The sequence below is a fragment of the Equus caballus genome, chromosome 16 (assembly GCF_041296265.1).
Source record: "Equus caballus isolate H_3958 breed thoroughbred chromosome 16, TB-T2T, whole genome shotgun sequence".
NCBI classification, from domain to species: Eukaryota; Metazoa; Chordata; class Mammalia; order Perissodactyla; family Equidae; genus Equus; species Equus caballus.
The window spans coordinates 17450768-17469097 of NC_091699.1; the positions used below are offsets into that span (position 1 = coordinate 17450768).

General features: G+C 51.7%; 1 protein-coding gene across 1 annotated transcript in view; it reads right to left on the minus strand.

Annotated features, from left to right (window-relative positions):
• SLC6A11 (solute carrier family 6 member 11) overlaps positions 1 to 18330 on the minus strand; it is a 121968-nt gene that overhangs the window by 75264 nt on the left and 28374 nt on the right. The gene's annotated exons all lie outside the window — the stretch shown is intronic.

Below are 18330 nucleotides of genomic sequence, written 5' to 3' on the forward strand. Positions count from 1 at the left end.
GGTGCTTCAGCCTGGGAGCGTCACCTCCAGGGGGAAGAGACAAGCTCTTCGTGGTGGCAGGGAAGTTGGGCCCGGAGGTGACAGATATTTCAGTAGCAACCACGCTCATTAAGACAGGTGAGACCAACTCAAATCCTTGTCCACGGGCTATCTAAAAATCACTGGATGGAGGAGTCTAGCTTTTAAGCCTATTTCATGGTGAATTAAGATTAGCTAGAGAGTCAACGCTATTGAGTGTTACATAGCTCCACCATAAAGACCACAAAAATGAAAACAAATCCCCAAACAAGCCCGGCGACATAAATATTCCATGCAGTGCCTGGGCAAGCTTACAGCGGCGTTAGGAGCTATTATTTACCGCCTGGAAAACACCCTCAGCACCATGGCTAATGATGATTGAAACCCCATCCATCTCTCTTGGACTGGAAGGCTGGTGTCGCCATGGTGACCAAGGGCACCATTAAAGCACACCACTAAATCCCAAGCAGGGATACCAGCATGGGGAGACTGTGGGATAAGTACCCTCCATGGCCTCTTACCTTAGTCTTCAATATGCTCCTGGCGATGGAGGCATGGCGAGGAAAGCCTATGCTCAGGGACCCGTCTGCAGCCAGAAAGAGCAGGAGCTGCCTGGATCCTGCAAGCATCACCTGTTATCTAAGACAGACTGCCTCCCATCCAGCCTGCAGGACAATGACCTAGGGCTCTCCTGGGCCCTTCCTCGGCATCCTGAGCAACACGGATCCCTCCCAGGCCACCTGTGCTGGTTGCAACACACTCCTTCCAAAACAGCTTAATTTCTTGAAAGGAAAACCTATGCTTGCCTCCGTTCTTGCGTCAGTTGACAGCGATCCGCCTTCTGGCCCCCGCCTGTCCACTCAGCAGCCATCCCAGAAGACACCAGGGCCCCTCTACTAAAGTCAAACCTGATAGCTTCTTAGCGCTTGCCCTCCTCCAATTTTTCAGCTTCAAAACTTCCCGTCATTAGACGTGTCTGGTTTTCTGCTTCCTTTCCTCATGATTTTTTTAGTCTCTTTCACAGGTTTATTTATTCACTCATTCTTTCCATCAATTACTCAACCAATCAATCAGCCCACTTTAATTAGCATCTATTTCGAGCCGGATACTGTGGTAGGGAGAGAGGACACAAAGACAGATGAGGAGCGAGCCCCCTCTCTTTCTTGCAGTGGCAGCTTGCTCCCCGAACACTTGTAAGCCATTTCCCACAAGTCTGGCCCTGTCCTACGTCTATTCTCTCTCCACCTGCTCTCCTGGCATTTCTTAGTTACACCTAGGGGTTTAGGAGCCACTGATATGCCAATGATCTTCAATCTCTCTCAGCAGCCCAGCAGTACCACTTGAGTTTAAGACCCGTATTTTTCAGCTCCCTTAGGAAATCCACCTGTATTTCCTACCTAAATTCCACATGCTCAAAACCAAAACCATGACTTTCTCCATTAAATGTTTCTCCTTCTGTGTCCCTTTCTTAGATAATAGTGTCACCCAAGCTACAACCCCTGTGTCATCTTTGACTTCAGCTTCTCTCTCTTGCCCCCTCTCCATGAATAGACTCACAGACAGGGTCCTCAGAGCTATTCCCAGTATCATCACTTCAGCTGAGTTACGGGCTTGGTTGGTTAAAATATTTTAAATTAAATTAATTTAAATCCATTGCTGTTTGATGTTTAGAGTGTCTTTTTAAAAGATGACACTGTTTCTGCAGAAAGGCACAGAAACAGACAAGGGTGAAAGCTTATGCTGTAAAGCAAATATAAATCATTCGAGAACAGACCGCCGTCCCATATTTTCTTGCAAAGAAACAACCAAGTACTTAGGGATCTCAGCAGACACCCACGAGTAGATAAAGCTGTATTACATCGTTACTGCAGTCCTACAAACTGCCCGCTACTCTGCTCAGACAATACACCTGTGGAGGGAGACTGACGATTTCTTTGTAAGAAATAAAGAAACTTGAAAGCAACAAGAGCCTGGCGTGGTTATCTCGTGTCACACAGGAATAACTGGAAGGCAGTGCAGAGCAGATGAACAGGAGGTATTTTTGTTTCTGGTAAACATCCTTCTTAACTGGTAGCACTATGTACCTCTGATATATAAAATAATGATGTAACTTGGATCAGACGAAATATGGAATAGCAGGAGTTTCTCATCTTTGGGGGCATAGAGGCCCCCTCAAAAATCAGATATGTTGTACTTTCATTTTCATTTGCCCTATGTTCATCGCAGCACTATTCACAATAGCCAAGACATGGAAGCAACCCAAGTGCCCATCAATGGATGAATGGATAAAGATGTGGTATATACACAATGGAATACTACTCACCCATAAAAAAAGACAAAATCGTGCCATTTGCAACAACATGGATGGACCCTGAGGGTATAATGCTAAGGCAAATAAGCCAGACAGAGAAAGACAAACACCGTATGATTTCACTCACATGTGGAAGATAAACACACACATGGATAAGGAGAACTAGCGGTTACCAGGGAGGAAGGTGGGGGCAAAAGGGGTAAAGGGGCACTTATGTACAATGACAGATAAAAACTAGACTATTGGTGGGGCTGGGCCAGTGGCATGGTGGTTAAGTTCATGCACTCTGCTTCAGTGGCCCAGGGTTCACGGGTTTGGATCCCAGGTGCAGACCTACACACCATTCATCAGCCACACTGTGGTGGCGTCCCACATACAAAACAGAGGAAGATTGGCATAGATGTTAGCTCAGGGCCAATCTTCATCACCAAAACAAAACAACTAGACTATTGGTGGTGAGCATGACAAAGTCTACACAGAAACTGAGCTATAATAATGTACACCTGAAATTACACAACGTTACACGCCAACATGACCTCAATAAAATAATTTTAAAAAATCAAGTGATAGCCATAGACCTCATCCTAGAAAAATGTACTTATCCACATGATCCCATAATTTTTAAACAATTCCGAGGGATTCAGGGGCTTCTTGAAGCATCCATGGACCCCAGGTAAAGAATCTTAACACCCATGCTGATGACTCCACTCCACACCCCTCTCCTGGGCTGCAGACCTCCCCGTCCGCCACCCTACCATCTCCACTTGCAGTCTCACAGGCATCACGAACATAATGGGGCCCCAGAGAGATGCACTGTCTCACTCAACTCCAGCCAAACCTCTTCCTCCTACGGCATCCTCCATCCCCCCTATAGTACCACCAAGCACCGGGCACTCAGGCCAGCACCCTGGGGTTCACCCTAGACCTCCCTGTCCCCTTCACCGCCTACATTCAGTCACCAGGGGCTGACTCACGCTCTCGGGTATTTCTCAAATCTGTCCTCCACCCGCCATCCTCTTCTCTCCACCTCAAAGCCGCCACCACCTCCTAGTGAACTACTGCCACGTGGAGTCCAGCCTTGGCTCCCGTCTGCCATTCCGCATGTCACAATCACAGTGCCTTTTTATAAAGAAAACCTGGTCATGTCCCGCCTCTGCTTCAATCCCTTCAGTGGCCCTCCATGGCTTTCATCTTCCTACGAGGCTCGCCCACACACCCTTTGTAAGCTGGCCAGCACCCCTCTCTGCTCCCTCTCAGACTGCCCGCTCTGGCCACACTGAAGTTCTTTCTACTCCTTTCCTGAGCCATGTTCTCTCTCACACGTGCACAGGGACCACATCCTAGATGTCTGCCTTTGTGCCTCCAGGACTTACCACGGCACCTGCAACCCAGTAAAGGTTTAATACATGCACGTTGAATTAATCTTAAGGCACGTGGCTCATAAAACATCAACACAATATGCAACGCCACAGTGAGGAAGAAAAACAGAGTGGGTTCCAGCCCAGCTCCGGGACCCTCAGCAGGTTACGGCAGCTTTCCAAGGCTCAGTGTGCACATCCATAAAGCGGGAATGAGAATACCAACTTCAAAAGGCTGGTGTGAAGGTTAAACAATATGCTTTAAGTTGGTGGCTGCCACCAAAGCAGTGCTGTCCCCTAAGTGGAGACACGTGGGGCCATTTCAAGTCATCAGGAAGATGGAGGTGCAGCACTGAATGACCAAGGGCTAGGAAAGCTGGCAATACTGCCGTGCAGGGGCCAGTCCTCACACAGCAACAGCTGCCCTGTTCCTCACGATTTCCAAACGTCCCACCAGACACTCGTGCATGGGGGTGGGGGCTGTTCATATTTATTAAGCCTAACTCTGTTTTACATATAATCTCAAAGTAATTCTACCTAATTTTAATATAAACTGAATTTTCCAGAAATGCAATTACCATGTAAATGAGGGAAGGCTGGACTCGCTTTTACTCAGTAATTTCCCAAGCATTATTCATCATTTCAGAAAATCATGTCACAGGGCGCTGCCACCATGGAGTCTGAGTGGCCAATGTAACACCTGCCCCTCGGTCCACACTTGTGTCTGCAGGGTTCGTGGTGATTCTGTAATAACTATGTGGCTTGCTCTCACCTCAAGACGGAAACCACAGAGAAGCAGCATGGACGGTACTCAGCACTCCTTTAAAATATAGCTGGAGCACTATATCGACCTTCTCGAACTTACCTGTGCAGTCAGATGATTCATGAATTGCATCTCGGGGTGGTAAACGTGCTGCCACAAAGCCTCGTCATAAACAAGGGGCGCTGGGCCTGCGAGTGGCCTCAGCGGCGCGGGGGCTGGTAGAGGCCCGACTGCCGGGCTGACATGGAGCACGCACTTGCTTCCTGGTGTCCATACTATTATTGTCAGCTCACTGGGGCAGTCATAACTGAGACACAACATGTTTGTGACGCAGGCTAAAGATCGGGCCTGGCTTCTGCAGAGTGAACTGCTGTCTGCTCCAGGGTTCTCACTGGGGGTTCTGGTTCATTACACACGGGGGGCTGTCAAACAGGCAGGAAGGCAGCTGCTGAGGCAGCATAGAGCACAGTGTAAGGCCCGTCGGTGGCCCTTCACTTTCCCAAAACACACTCCTGCTCAAGAACCCTCGATGGCTCCCCACTGCCCATGGGATCACAGTCTGGCACTTGTGTTCCCCCCACCCTGAAGTCTGCCCCAGCCTATGGCTTCCCAACCTCCAGAGCCACCCCGACTCTCCCTTGCCTTAGTCCTCCTCCACTGGGTGGCCCAGCTCAGCTACTCCACTTGGCTGTCCTGCAAAGTAAAACCTCACCTCTTCCAGGAGGCCTTTCCAGACCCCTCTGGGCCACAGTGCTTCTCTATCCAAACCCCGCTGACTGTGCCACCATTTGACAGCTAACATATCCTGCAAAGTCAGTGAGTGAATTCACTTTCACCTCTCCACTAGACGAAGAACTCTCTTAGGTCAGAGGTTTATAAAAATTACGAGGAATCAAACAAAAACAGCAGCGATTTGCATGTTTACTGTGCGACAGGCACCCTGTGAGTATTTACACACATCCCCTCACTTAGGCCTCATGGCGACCCAGAGAGGTGGGTGCTCTCCACGTCCCAGTGAAGGCGAGGAAAGAGCTCAAAGAGGCCCAGGCCCAAGGTCGACGGAGGCAGAGCTGCGATTCAGAGCCCTGTCCACGCAGCCCTGCTCTCCTGCCTGTCCACCTCCGCGTCGCCCCCAGCGTGCTGGCACATGGTCAACACCCGGGCTGGTGGGTGACGACGTTCCCCTAGGCGAGCAAGGGAGCCGACACCTTCCGAGGGCTCTGCATGCACTGGGGGGAAGAACACTGGTTTGGGGATCCACTGTGGCAGTCCTGGGCTCACACCCCGCCCCCTCCACTAGCTGTGTGACCCTGTGCACATCACTGAGCTCTCTGGGCCTCAGCCTTTTCATTTATAAAGTGGGCTTGCTAACAGAAACGCTGTGAAGGTTAAACTAATTCACGAATGCAGAGTAAGCGCCAAGCCCAATGTCGGGCCCACAGCAGGTGCTTCGTAAGTGATGTTTCCTTAGCTTAGGAGACCTGGGCTTCGAACCTCGGGCGTCTGACTCCATCACACCCTCCCCATCTCCCCGATCCCTCAGACCCACGATCACCCCCCGTGTCCTGCACGGCTGCACACTAGGACCACACACGTTCCTACAGACCCTGCCTCAGGTTTCCCTCCACTCCCCTAAATCAGGTTCCCCTCTGCCGGTTCCTCAGCCGCTGTGGGGAGGCCCCGGCTGTGTGACCATCACGAAATGCTGTGGAACTTTCTCCCCAGGCAGTCGGACGGGTCCCAGCGCGTGAGAGGTATCACACACACTCAGCCAGCTGAATGCCCCCAAGACCTACCGGGTCGCTCCCAGGGACAAAGAAACGCGTAAGAGGCCCTGATGTGCGATGGGTGCTCACTCAACATGTATGAGGAGGAAGGAAGAGGGAAGAAAAAGGAAGAGAGGACAGAGAGAGAAGAAGGACGTAGCTAGCTTTGGGCCATTGTCCACAGTTCCTCTTTCTCCTCTGCCTTCGGGTAATTAATAACCACCCACACTTCACCGGCCAGCTCGTGGGTCTCTGCCTCCCGGGGCCATGTTTACCCTCAGCACAGGGAGGTTTTGTAACGGCCTGTTGACTTCTGCCTGCACTCTGACCTCTAAACTTGTCTAGAGATGACATCCACAGTCCCGAGCACAGGACAGGGTACACAGGACACTCAATAAATATTTGCCTCCCGGGTAAGCAATTGCCCTGGGCCCGGAAGCCCAGCGGTCATGAGACAATGAGAGGCGAGCTCAGGGCCGCGGGATGCTGCTGCTGGGAAGAGCCATTGGAGAGTCAGGAGGAGGCCAGGCGGGACAGGGTGGGAGGGTCAGCTGGCTTCCTGCAGGAGGAGACAGCTGGCTGATGAGGGAGGGAGGGACGGAGGAAGGCAAAGTGCTGCCCGTCACCCTGCCGTGAGCGCAGGGAGGCCTGGGGCGGGGGGCAGGGACAGGGCCCGTGTGAGGGATGAGCCAGCGGGGTGAGGGAAACTGACATCTCCTCCCTCCAGGTAAGACAGGCGATTCTGGCAGAGGCTGCCCACCTTGTAAGCTTCCTAACGAGCTGCTCTCCCACGGGGAAGGAGAGCCAGGCGAACAGAGCATTTCCTGCAGCATTTTCAATGATGTGAAAAACTGTGAATATCCTACCAGTCCAACAATCACGGAACAGTCTGTGATGTCACGGGTTATTCACTCAGTGGAGGTTAAAGACCATCTTTTGGCAAAATGGGGCGGGGGGGCGGGGAACGCTGTGCGATGGACTGTTAAATGGAAAGGCAAAACATTAACTTCTATCACGTTACGATTAAACAAGGTACAGACTATGATTATACGCCTCTAAGTTGCAGAGGGGAAGATGCACACAATTCGAGGAGACTGTTTTTCGCTTTGGAACACTTGTTACCATACCGTTCGGGCACAGCTGCCCCAGGTGACGGTAACTACCAGGGAGTCCCGAGGGGAAGCGTTACGCAATGGAAGCCGAGCCTGGCAGTGGGAGGCAAACGGCCTGGGCAGGCACAGCAGGGCGGCCTCTGTGCCCTCATCCCGGTGCAAAGTGGGGCACGTGTGGATGAAGGTGCTGGAAGGCTCTGTCTATGCACAGTCTAGGCTACCATCCCCAGGCACCCAAACACGAACTGAGGGGTTGCTGGGACAGTGTTTTGCAGATGTGATTAAAGGCCATCATCAGTCGACTGACTGTAAGAAAGGGAGATGATCCTAGATAACCTGGGTGGGTGGGCCTGACTCAATCAGTTGAAAGGCCTTCCATGCAGAACTGAGTTGTCCCTAATGAAGAACTTCCACCTGCAGGCAGCAGCTTTGGCTCATGCCAGAGTCCCACCTGCCCTTTCTGACAGCCTGCCTTCCAGGTCCCAGACTTGCCCTGCCAGCCCCCAAAACCACCAATTCCTCACACTGAACCTCTCACTAGACATCTCCTTATGCTTCTGCTGCTCTGACTGAAGCCTGCCTGACACAGGTGACAATGGGGTGGGGACGAGGGGGGTGCAGTGGGAACTCTGGAGGAAGACAGTGACTCCTCATCAATTCCAACTGCTCTGGAGTGAGCTGGCCAACCGACTCCAGGCTGACGGCAGCTGGGGGGCCTCTGTAACCTGCCAGCCCCCCAGTCAGCCATCCACCGCAGTCCACCCAGGCTCACAGCTCTCGCTGCTCCCCAAACGCCCCTTCGGGCCTTTGCTCATCACTGTTCCCACCACATCTGTCAGGGCCAGCCCACATGTCACCCCAGCCTGGAGCCTCTGGAACATGCTGACCCCATGTCCTCCCCTGCTCCAGCATGCTCTGGCTGCCAGGCCCCCAACTCAACCGTTCTCTCACTAGTGACACCAGCCTAGCCCCTCACTTGTCACAGCACTTGTCATGCTAACCTTGAAAGAAGGGGAAACTGAGGCCTAGAGAGATGAAGTGACATGAACAGCCAGGGAAGGACAAGGCGGCCTGCACTGAATCACACAGTTGGCAAGTGGTGGGGCAGGATTCTCGACTCCAAACGCCAGCTCATTCCATCCTTCTTCATTGCTCTCTGTCTTTATCTTCTCTGCCCAATTCTGGAGGGCAGGATGCACAGACAACAATTCTCGTAACCCACCCCCAACCAGTGTCTGGAACGGCACTAACATGCAGCAGGCACAAAATAACTACCACACTCGTCTCTGGTTTAGTTTTCCAACAGCACTGCGCTTCGACTGGCGCTGAGAGCAAAGCAACTTTGACTCCTCCGTGCCTGCTCCGGAGGGGGGTCCCCGTTTCCCAGGGAGACACAGGCGCATGGGCAGGGGCCGCGCAGTGCCAGGCACCCGGAGGCGCTCGTGAGGGTTAACGGCACCCCCCCAGGCCCCCTCGCAGTGCTCGAATTGGCTTTCTCAGGGGCGGCCAGCCCTGCAGAACCCCTCCCACCCAGCAACCACTTGGACTTTGGGGGGCCTTTGTGCTCTAATAAAGACGGTATTACTGAGTCGCAAAGCCTCCCACTTTTCCAAACTTCTTCACTGCCAGGGTTCCCGCTAAAGGTGAAGCGCTGTCATTCACAGCCAAAGAAAGGGCTGAATCAAGATGCTAAACTCTTTTGACTTAATGTTACCATCTACGGCTCTGCGCGGACCACCGTTGTGGGAGAAGCCTCCCATCTCAGCACAAAGGCCCCTGGGCGGCCGCCTCGGGGGTCCCGGGTTCTGGGGGCCAAGGACAGGGATCTCCCGCGTGGCCGCCCGGGCTCTCTGCATGCATCTCATGAACGCTCTAGTTTCCTCTCTGAATGCAGACATCAGCCGGCCGCTGGGAGAGCCCTGCCACCAATGCCGTTCCCGCTCGCTTCGAGCGCAACAAAGGCCACTTGAGGGCCGGGAGACAGCGCTGCCCAGTTCCTTTCCTGGGCCTGTTCTCTCCCCTTTCACACATCTCCCCCTTTATTCCTCCCTTTACTCCTGCTTTCTGCCTCATTGAATCCATTAGCCACTTTATAGGGTGCTCCCGAAGAATAAATTTTCTGTGTGGGGCTCCTGATGGCTTCCCCGCTGGCGACTCCAAGCCGGCTGCATCTCCATCTGGCAGCTCTCAGGCGGGCTGGCTGGGGCAGGCGCCCTCACCTGCCAAGGGGCCCCGCCCTGCTCCTCCCGACCCGGGCTGGCTCTGACACCCCGTGATTCCAGGGCAAGCAGCTTGAGTCCTGGGAGCCTTTATCTTCTCATCTGCCAAATGGGGATGATGACAGTACCCTTCTCACAGGGTTGCTTCGAGGACTTAATGGGTTAATGCAGCGAGGGACTCAGGACAGTGCCTGGATCAAGCAAAAAGCCACTCAAGCATCTGCTTTACCAGATCATCATGCAGACGGCACGGGCTGTTTAAGAGTCCTTGTGCCACCTCCAATTCCTCCACTTGTTGGTGAATGAAGGGAGGGAAAGAAAAAAAAATCAATTCAAGGCTCTTTGCGGCTGTTTCTGTGTGAGTGCGCCTGTCTGTGTGTGTGTGTTTTCTTTTTTCCTGCCTTGGTGTCCTGGAGCTCTGAAAAGAATAAAAACAGAGCCCTGGAGCAGTGAAAAGGCAGGATTCTTCTTAAAATCCCAGCTAATCCTGCAGCTTCCTTTAAAGTGGCGAGGGGAGGAGGTAGGGAAGGGACCAGAATTGTTTTTGCAGCGTCCTCCCCTCCCAGCCACTGCTCCTGGAGACCAGGAAACGAGGGGGAAAAATCCATAAATCATCCACCGAGAGGAGGAGAGAGAAGGAACCGGGCAGGGGAGAGAGCAAAGAACAGGAGCCAGCTGGGGAGGGAGTGGGGGCAGCACGAGGGGACTCTGACTATCTGGTGGGCGGGATGGCTGCCTGCAGAGGGCAGAGCATCCTGGGCGAGCTGCCCCGATTCAAAAGCCAAAGGACAGCAAGGACTCGGACTCCTGTGCAACATCAGGCCCTCCAGCACCAAAAAGTGTCTCTGATCTGATCACTTCTCTCCATTCCACTGCCACCCCCACGCTGGTCCCCCCTAACAGGGCTCCCCACAGCCTCTCTGTCCCCTACACATCCATGCACAACTAGCAGCCAGAGCCGGCTTCTAAGGGAGAAAATCAGATCATGCCATCCCTACTTAAAAACTTTCAGTGGCTCGCCATTGCACTTAGAATAAAACCCCTGACCCTCCACCACGGCCTGCGAGGTCTGTCCCTGCGCATTTCCCTTGCCTTGTCTCATGCCGCCATCCTCCTCCACCATGGGCTCCGCCTGGCCCCAACTTGCTTCGCCTCTCCAATTCACCAGGCCCTTCCCACCTGAGAACTTCGTACGTGCTTCTCACCTGGCCAAGCCCTTCCCCTCCACCCCATCCCAGGTGGGGACTCCTCTTCAGGAGGGCTCCCCCTCACCCCTCTGAGGAGGTCCCCTGCCCCATTCTTCCCTCTCACAGCCCCACTTCTGCCGTCCGCAGCATTACTGGACTTGTTCATTCTCTGCCTCCCTCACCAGGCCGTAAGCTCCATGGTCAGTGGGGGCCTTTTCACTCCCCACCAAAAAGAGCCCCCCACCTGGTGCCTGGCACATAGCAGGTGCACAGTGGGCACTTGCCGGGGTACTGAAAGCTAGAATGAGTGAGTGAGCAACACCCACAGCAGGTGAGCATCTGGAAACAAGAAATAGCACATTCGGGGGCTGGAAAGGCCGGGTGAGATCTTAAGGATCCTTCAGAAAAGGTGTCCATTGCAAACCATCACTGTAGCTTTTCAGTGCTTGAAACGGTCCATCCTTTGAATGACAGCAGTTTAGATGTTAGTTTCTTGTTAAATAGCAAACAGTTTTCATGAATTAGTTTAATAGTTTAATAGTTTAGACATTTTCGTAAAGTGCCAGATAGTGAGTATTTTAGGCTCTGTGAGTCACATGGTCCCTGTCACGGCTACTCAACTCTGCTGCTGCATTAAAACAAAAGCAGCCACAGACAACGGGTCAATGAACGGACGTGGCTGTGTTCCAATAAAGCTTTATTGACACAAACAGGCCGTGGGCTGGATGTGGCCCTAAGGCCATGGCTGGCCAATCCCTGGATTAGACTAAAGCCCAGCAAAGCCACAAGACAAGGACACATAGAATGACCAGCTTTTCAGTCTTCAACAAATACGCATAACAGGTACTAGGGAAATATCACAAAACCACAATGTTGCTTCACATGCTGTCATAGCATACAACAGAATAAAGACAGGAACAACTAGACTTTACCTGAAAGTATTGTTTCATAGAATACAAGGGATTTCAGTCGTCTCATTCTGGATGTCAGCTGTTATGTTTGCTCAAATGGGAAATTCTGAGAGTCATTTTCACTCTGGAGGGACTGCGGAGACACTGAGGGCTCAGTATTTGTTGAATGTGTGGCTGAACGGATGGATAACAAAAATGGAGATAGGGTGTTTCCCTGGGTGACTATAAAAGCAGACTCCGTCAGTAATTGGATGAGAGGTAAAGAGAGAAGTTGTCAAAAGTGACTTAATGGTTTCAGGCCTATGAAACCAGGGGGAGAGCTAGTGGCAGGGAGGGGCAAGATGAATTTGGTTGGTGAATAAAAAACAAGGTAAGAGCAAAGACAGTCTTTTCAATGAATGGACATCCACATGTAAAATAATGAATCTAGACTCAGATCTTACACCCTTTACAAAAATTAACTCACAATGGATCATAAACCTAAACATAAAATGCAAAACTATAAAACCCCTAGAAGGTAACAGAGGAGAAAACCTAAATGACCTGGGGTATGGCAATGACTTTTTAGATACACCACCGAGGGCATGATCCATGACAGAAATAACTGATAAGCTGGACTTCCTTAAATTAAAACTATCTGCTCTGTGAAAGACAATGTCAAGAGAATGAGAAAACAAGCCACAGACTGGGAGAGAATATTTGCAAAAGACACATCTGATAAAGGACACAAAGAACTCTTAAAACTCAACGAGAAGAAAACAACCTGATTACAAAATGGGCCAAAGACCCTAACAGATATCTCACCAAAGAAGATGTACAGATGGTAAATAGGCATATGAAAAGATGTTCCACGTCACCTGTCATCAGGGAAACGCAAATTAAAACCACCAGACACCACGACACCCCTGTCAGGATGGCCCAAGTCCAAAACACGGACAACACCGAAAGCCGGTGAGAAGAGGGAGCAGCAGGAACTTTCACTCGTTGCTGGGAAGAATGTGAAACGGTACGGCCACTATGGAAGACAGCTTGGCAGTTTTGTATAAAATTAAACATACTCTTAGGATAAGACCCACAACTGGACTCCTTGGTATTTATCCAAAGGAGTTGCAAACTTATGTCACACAAAAATCTGTACACAAATGTTTACAGCAGCTTTATTCATAATCGCCAAGCTCGGAAGCACCCAACACATCCCTCAGCGGGTGAATAAACTGGAACATCCAGACAATGAGATATTATTCAGTGATAAAAAAGAAATGAGCTATGGAGCCATGAAAAGGCACGGAGGAACACGCATGTTACTAAGTGAAAGAAGCCGGTCTGAAAAGGCCACATACCATATGATTCCAACGATATGACATTCTGGAAAAGACAAAACTATGGAAACAGTAAAAAGATGTGGTTGCCAGGGGTTGGGAAGGGGGGAGAAGCAGCAGCAGGGCACAGAGGATTTTCAGGGCAGTGAAACTATTCTGTATGATACCGTGTTGGTGAATGCATGTCATTACACATCTCTCAAAACCCACGGAATGTACACCACCAAGAGTGAAGCCTGACGTAAACTACGCACTCCGGGTAATTACGTCGTGTCAGTGTCAAATTGTAACACATGTACCACTCGGAGGATGTTGACCGTGGGGACGCTACGCTTGCCTGGGGTAAAGCGGTATGTGGGAACTCTATACTTCCCTCTCAATTTTGCTGTGAACCTAAAACCGCTCTAAAAAATAAAGTCTTTAAAAACAAAAACAAAAAACAAGGACACAGGAAAATCACCAAGATGCCTCCAGGTTCCGGTCACTTGATTTCAATTATCCATGTTCCAATCATCTAGAGTGAAAGTGTTTGTCCTCTAGATGACAAGTGAGAAACAGCCCGGAAGTTTCCTCCTGAAGAAAGCAGGTGTTCCGGAATCCTGCGTTTTCTCAGGACTTAATATACACCTGAGATGGGTTCTTATTTACTTTTTTTAATCCAGTCTTCCGGAACTTCCTGAAGAGTCCAGAGAGAGGAATAACAACACAGAACCAAAACTGCAGCCGTCGCCCGGGGGTCGGGGATAGACGGCCAACCGGGCACCGGCCGGGTGCTCAGACCACGATGGATGTGCTCACGTTGAAGCCGCACATGGACTCCCAGCTGGAGGTGTCAGAGCAGACGAGGGAAGGCAGACAGGCCCAGCTCCGCTCTTTCCAAGTGGGGTGGCCTTGGGCAAACCTTGCAATCTCTCTGGGCCTCCACTTCCTTATTTGTAAAATAGGGTTTAGACTTAAACACCAAGATGCTTCCCAGCTCTGACATGCCATATTCTAATCCTCCAGAGCCAGTTCTCAGCCATGAGAATCCTGCGTTCTTCGGACCTGATCGTCTAACTGTTCTGTTTAATGCCAGCACCAACAGGTACACTGAGTCGCAACTGCTTACGTGTCTGTGTCTGCCCTGCTAGGCTGCACACTCTGCGGGACAAGCCTGCCCAGTGTCCTCTCCACCGTATGCCAGCGCCTCGCAGGGAGCCCCGGACACATGCAGAATTCATTCATTCCACAGATGTTTATTAAGCAAAGTTACGCGGCGGCACCTTGCCACGCGCTGAAGCTGGAACCTAGTTAGTATCTCTCAGCCCAGCGCAGCTTCTTCTGGGGGTGGCGGTCACCTGCTCTGACCCTGGGGAGATCCCGAATGCCAGCCTCTGTGATGTCAGAAGACTATGGCACCTGAGGCAGGTGCAGCAGAGGATGGAGCTGAAGGACACCTGCAGAGGTTGTTCCGGGGGGAGACGCTCGGGCCAGCGCAGCCTGGGGTCACGCACTGCCCCCCGGCCGCTGAGAGCATGGCCACGCCTTCACCTACGGCATGTCAAGGCCTCACTGGGACCTACCTGTTCGTGACCTGATCCCAAATCTCGCAACTGAAAGGCGGAGCCTGCAGTGCCAGCCTGGCCGCCCTGAGCAGGTGACGTGCTCGTCGAAGTGACTTAAAGTGGGGGTCATAGTTTTTACCCTGGAGACAGGAGGGGGCCAGGAACTTTTTCTCGAACTAATGAAATTTCAGAAATTTCTGTTTGAGGCCTGAGTATGGGAAGTGGGCTGAAACTTGGGATGAAGAGGAAATGCCAACTCAGCCGTGGCCTGGATGATGGCGGGAAGATGGGGTTCTCTTTGATGAGCGGCCTCATGAAAACAGCTCTGGCCAGGGTTCTGCAGGCAGGGGGCAGGGGTGACCTCTGCCCGCTCAGGAAGACTCAGATGACTGAGTGTTTATTTTTAGCTGTTTTTGTACAGAACCTGATAAATCTTTGGATGTTGGGCTCATGTCCAAGGTGAGGCAAGGAAGAAAGAGTAACAAGAGCCTCAGACCCTCTCCTGAAGAGCCACGTGCCCATCCAGGGACTCCTGGTCTCCTGAAGCTGTCAGATGTCACCCCAGGGACCCCTTCATCATTTGTAAACCGTGAGGAAGCTGGGCCAGCAGGCTCTAGTTATCCTGACCCAACACTTACTTGCTGTGTGCCCTTGGACAAGTCCCTTCCCCTCTCTGAGCCTCAGTTTCCACATGCATAAAATAAGGGTCGGGGTGGACCAGATGGTCTCTAAGGAATCTCACAACTCCAGCAAACCACATCTCAGCCTGGATGCTGACCCCGGTCTTGGGCGTGGAACACAGGGAAGAGCCCATGAAACCCAGCCTTCAGGAAAATGCTTAACTGGCTCATCTGATTTCAGCATTTCCCTTAAAAGCACCACTTAGATCCAGCTGCAACAAACAACCATTGAGCACCTACTGTGTGCTAAGCTATCTCATTAACCACCTTTTCATAACCAGCCCATAAGAAAATTGTCACTGTCCCCATGTCACAGATGACAGGCACTACGGTACACTCTTCCACAGTACGGGTCATGAGGTCACCAAGGCTTGGGGTTAATCCTGGCCCCCTGCTTCCTGCCTGAGGTCCCCGAGCACGTCAGGTAACCCTCTGAGCCTCAGTTCCTCATCTGTGACATGGAGCTACTGCAAGCCCTGTCTCATGGGCTTGTGTCAAGGTCTGAATGGAAGGGGCATGCGAAGTACTCAATAACTATTACTTATTACTCCTTATCAGTATTATTACTGCTGCCATCCTTACCATTTCTACTAGAGGTGAGAAAGAGTAGGCTCAGGAAGGAGGTGGGAAAGGACGTCACTCAAGACACCACAATGCTCTAAATTTTAATCGAGTCCAAGGACAGGCAAGGTGGGAGTAGCTCTGGGTCCACGCTGAGGAGCAAAGTGGCCACACAACTCTGGCCAGTCTAGGCAACCTCCAGCCTCAGGGTCTCTGCTAGAAAGGAGAGGCAGGTCTCCCCAGCCTGCAGGATCTGACATGATTGTGCAGATGAAAGACCCCAGGTGGGGGTCGAGCGAGCAGAGGCCATGGGTGTACACTCTGCCCTGACTCCCCGCACGCCTCTTCCAAATGCCCAAGGACGCAGCCTGCCCCTCCTTCCGGGAAACCCGGTCCCTGCATTAGAGTTCTGACACACAGGCTCCACGGCCCAGCCAACGGCCAGTGGCCCCACCATGCGATCGAGCTTCCTCCTGAGGGCTGAGTGGAACCAAATTTCGCCACGGCCTACGTCCTGGGCCCAGGTGTGCAAGGCCACATGTGCACACAGACAACTGACACGTGTGCACGCGCCAAAACCCCATCCCAGCAGCCTCGCCACAACCACACACAACGCCACCCGGCCAAGCCCCGCGGCCACAGCCTTGGCTACCCAAGAAGGCATAAGTAGAGCAGACGGAAGAACAACGCCAACCCTGCCCCTCCTCCCATCTCCTTACGGTTCACAAAGTGCTCTCACACACGTTACCTGGGTAGGGCAGAAGCCATGCTTTAATCACCTCTAGATGTCCACTGAATAATGCGAGGTATGGAGTAAATACTCAGAAACTACTTCTGGAGTGAGTAAATTTCATCTTTATAATGAGGTTTCTAAAAAATCACCACTACTCAGTACTTACTACTCATTACATGCTCTGCTAATGCGCTGAACGGGCATCCTTGCATTTCCTCCTTCAAACACCTGTGAGGCGAGCGAAATTATCAACCCCCGTTTTGCAGAAGAGGAAACTGAGGCTCAGAGAAGTTAAGTCATGTGCCCAAGGTCACAGCTAGTGTGTGACGGCCCTGAGATGTGAATCCTGACTCCAGGCCTGGTCCTCCCCTGCAGTCACGGTCTTCTCCTCTATAGGTGGAAGAGGCAGCAGGGAGGGCAACAGGAGCCACGTGTGTGTGTCTGAAGAAGTATACCAAGACTGCAATAATTTTTATATTTGGAAAACCAGGAAAATTCTATTGTGTTTATGGTTCAACCCAGAGAAAGCAAAGATCGGCAAAACTGTCTTGGCTAAAGGGACACGAGAGTCTCTGTTCCACCTTCTCTGGTCCCCAGGCACAGTGATGATGACTTTTCAGTACGTCCCCAGCCTCCTTGTAGCCCATGGCATAGCGCTTGTTGAACTCTCTTCTCTGCTCCCCTAACTTCCCTCCTGCAGCTCCACCACCTCCAACGTTCTAGTAGTTTCCTCTTGATCCCACCTGCCACTGTGGGAGCCAAGGACACCATCTTCTGTAAAAGGACCCAGAGTTGTTAACTTCTGTTTCCTTGGAGTTTTTATCTCTAGCCCCTGCCCTAACCAATAGCTTAGAATAAAGTTTATGAGCAACTGCCTACCAGAAGCAGGCAGGCAAGAAGAGACGTGGTCAGGGTGACCCGGGCATAAGAAAAGCTTTATTTTCCTCTCTTCCATGAGAATAAACAAGAAGCACAAGTGAGGAAACTAACAGCACTGACATTCAGCCACAGGATCAGTGGCAATAGGGAATGGTGGGGACTGTGGCCACCCAGAGTACCCTTGGAAGGAGGTGGCCGCTGCTCAGCTCAGCCAAATGCTGCCATGTAGGTATGGGGGTCCAGTGCTGCCAAATGTTTCAACTTCCCAAGGGAAGCCAGAATCATATTTCATTTTTCTACGTGAAATCTCCTGATTTCTAAATGTTGGCAACCAATTCTTCCCCGCCCCTGTCTTTTTTAAAATAGAACACATGAGTGGGCTGGACGTGGCCATGAACTATAACCTCTGTATCCATCCTTGTGGCACAGATGGCCATGCTTCCCAGACGACCCTGGGCTCCCCTACGTTTCCAAGCCTCCCTTGCAGTTAGGTGAGGTTGGGCCTCAGGTCCTGGCCAGCGGCCTTTGAGTGGAAGAGCCATAGTAACTTCCAGGCCAGGGCAGTTAAAAGCTGGCCGACTCCTTCCATTTCTCTTCCACTGATGAGGTGCTGGCCCTAGAGGCCGCATGGTGCAGGTGGCCCAGCAAAACAACAAGATGGAAGTGGCTGCCTTTCCCTCTATAGATGCCAAGCGAGAGAGACCGCAGGGTCTGTCAGTGGAGGCCAGCAGCATCACCTGGCCTCGCACACTCCTCGAGCGTACATCTGAACTCTAAAAAACTACACGGAGGTAGTTTAGCACCTGCCGGGTTTCAAAGCACTTTAACTCCCCTTTCCTTGTGCGACTCTCAGCTCAGGAAGAAGATGGGATACGGCTTTGCTGTTTCACAGATGCAAACGGAGGCTCAGAAGGTAGAACAGAGCAGCCCTGAGGTGTGCGGCCAACAAGTGGTGGACTGGGCTCCTGA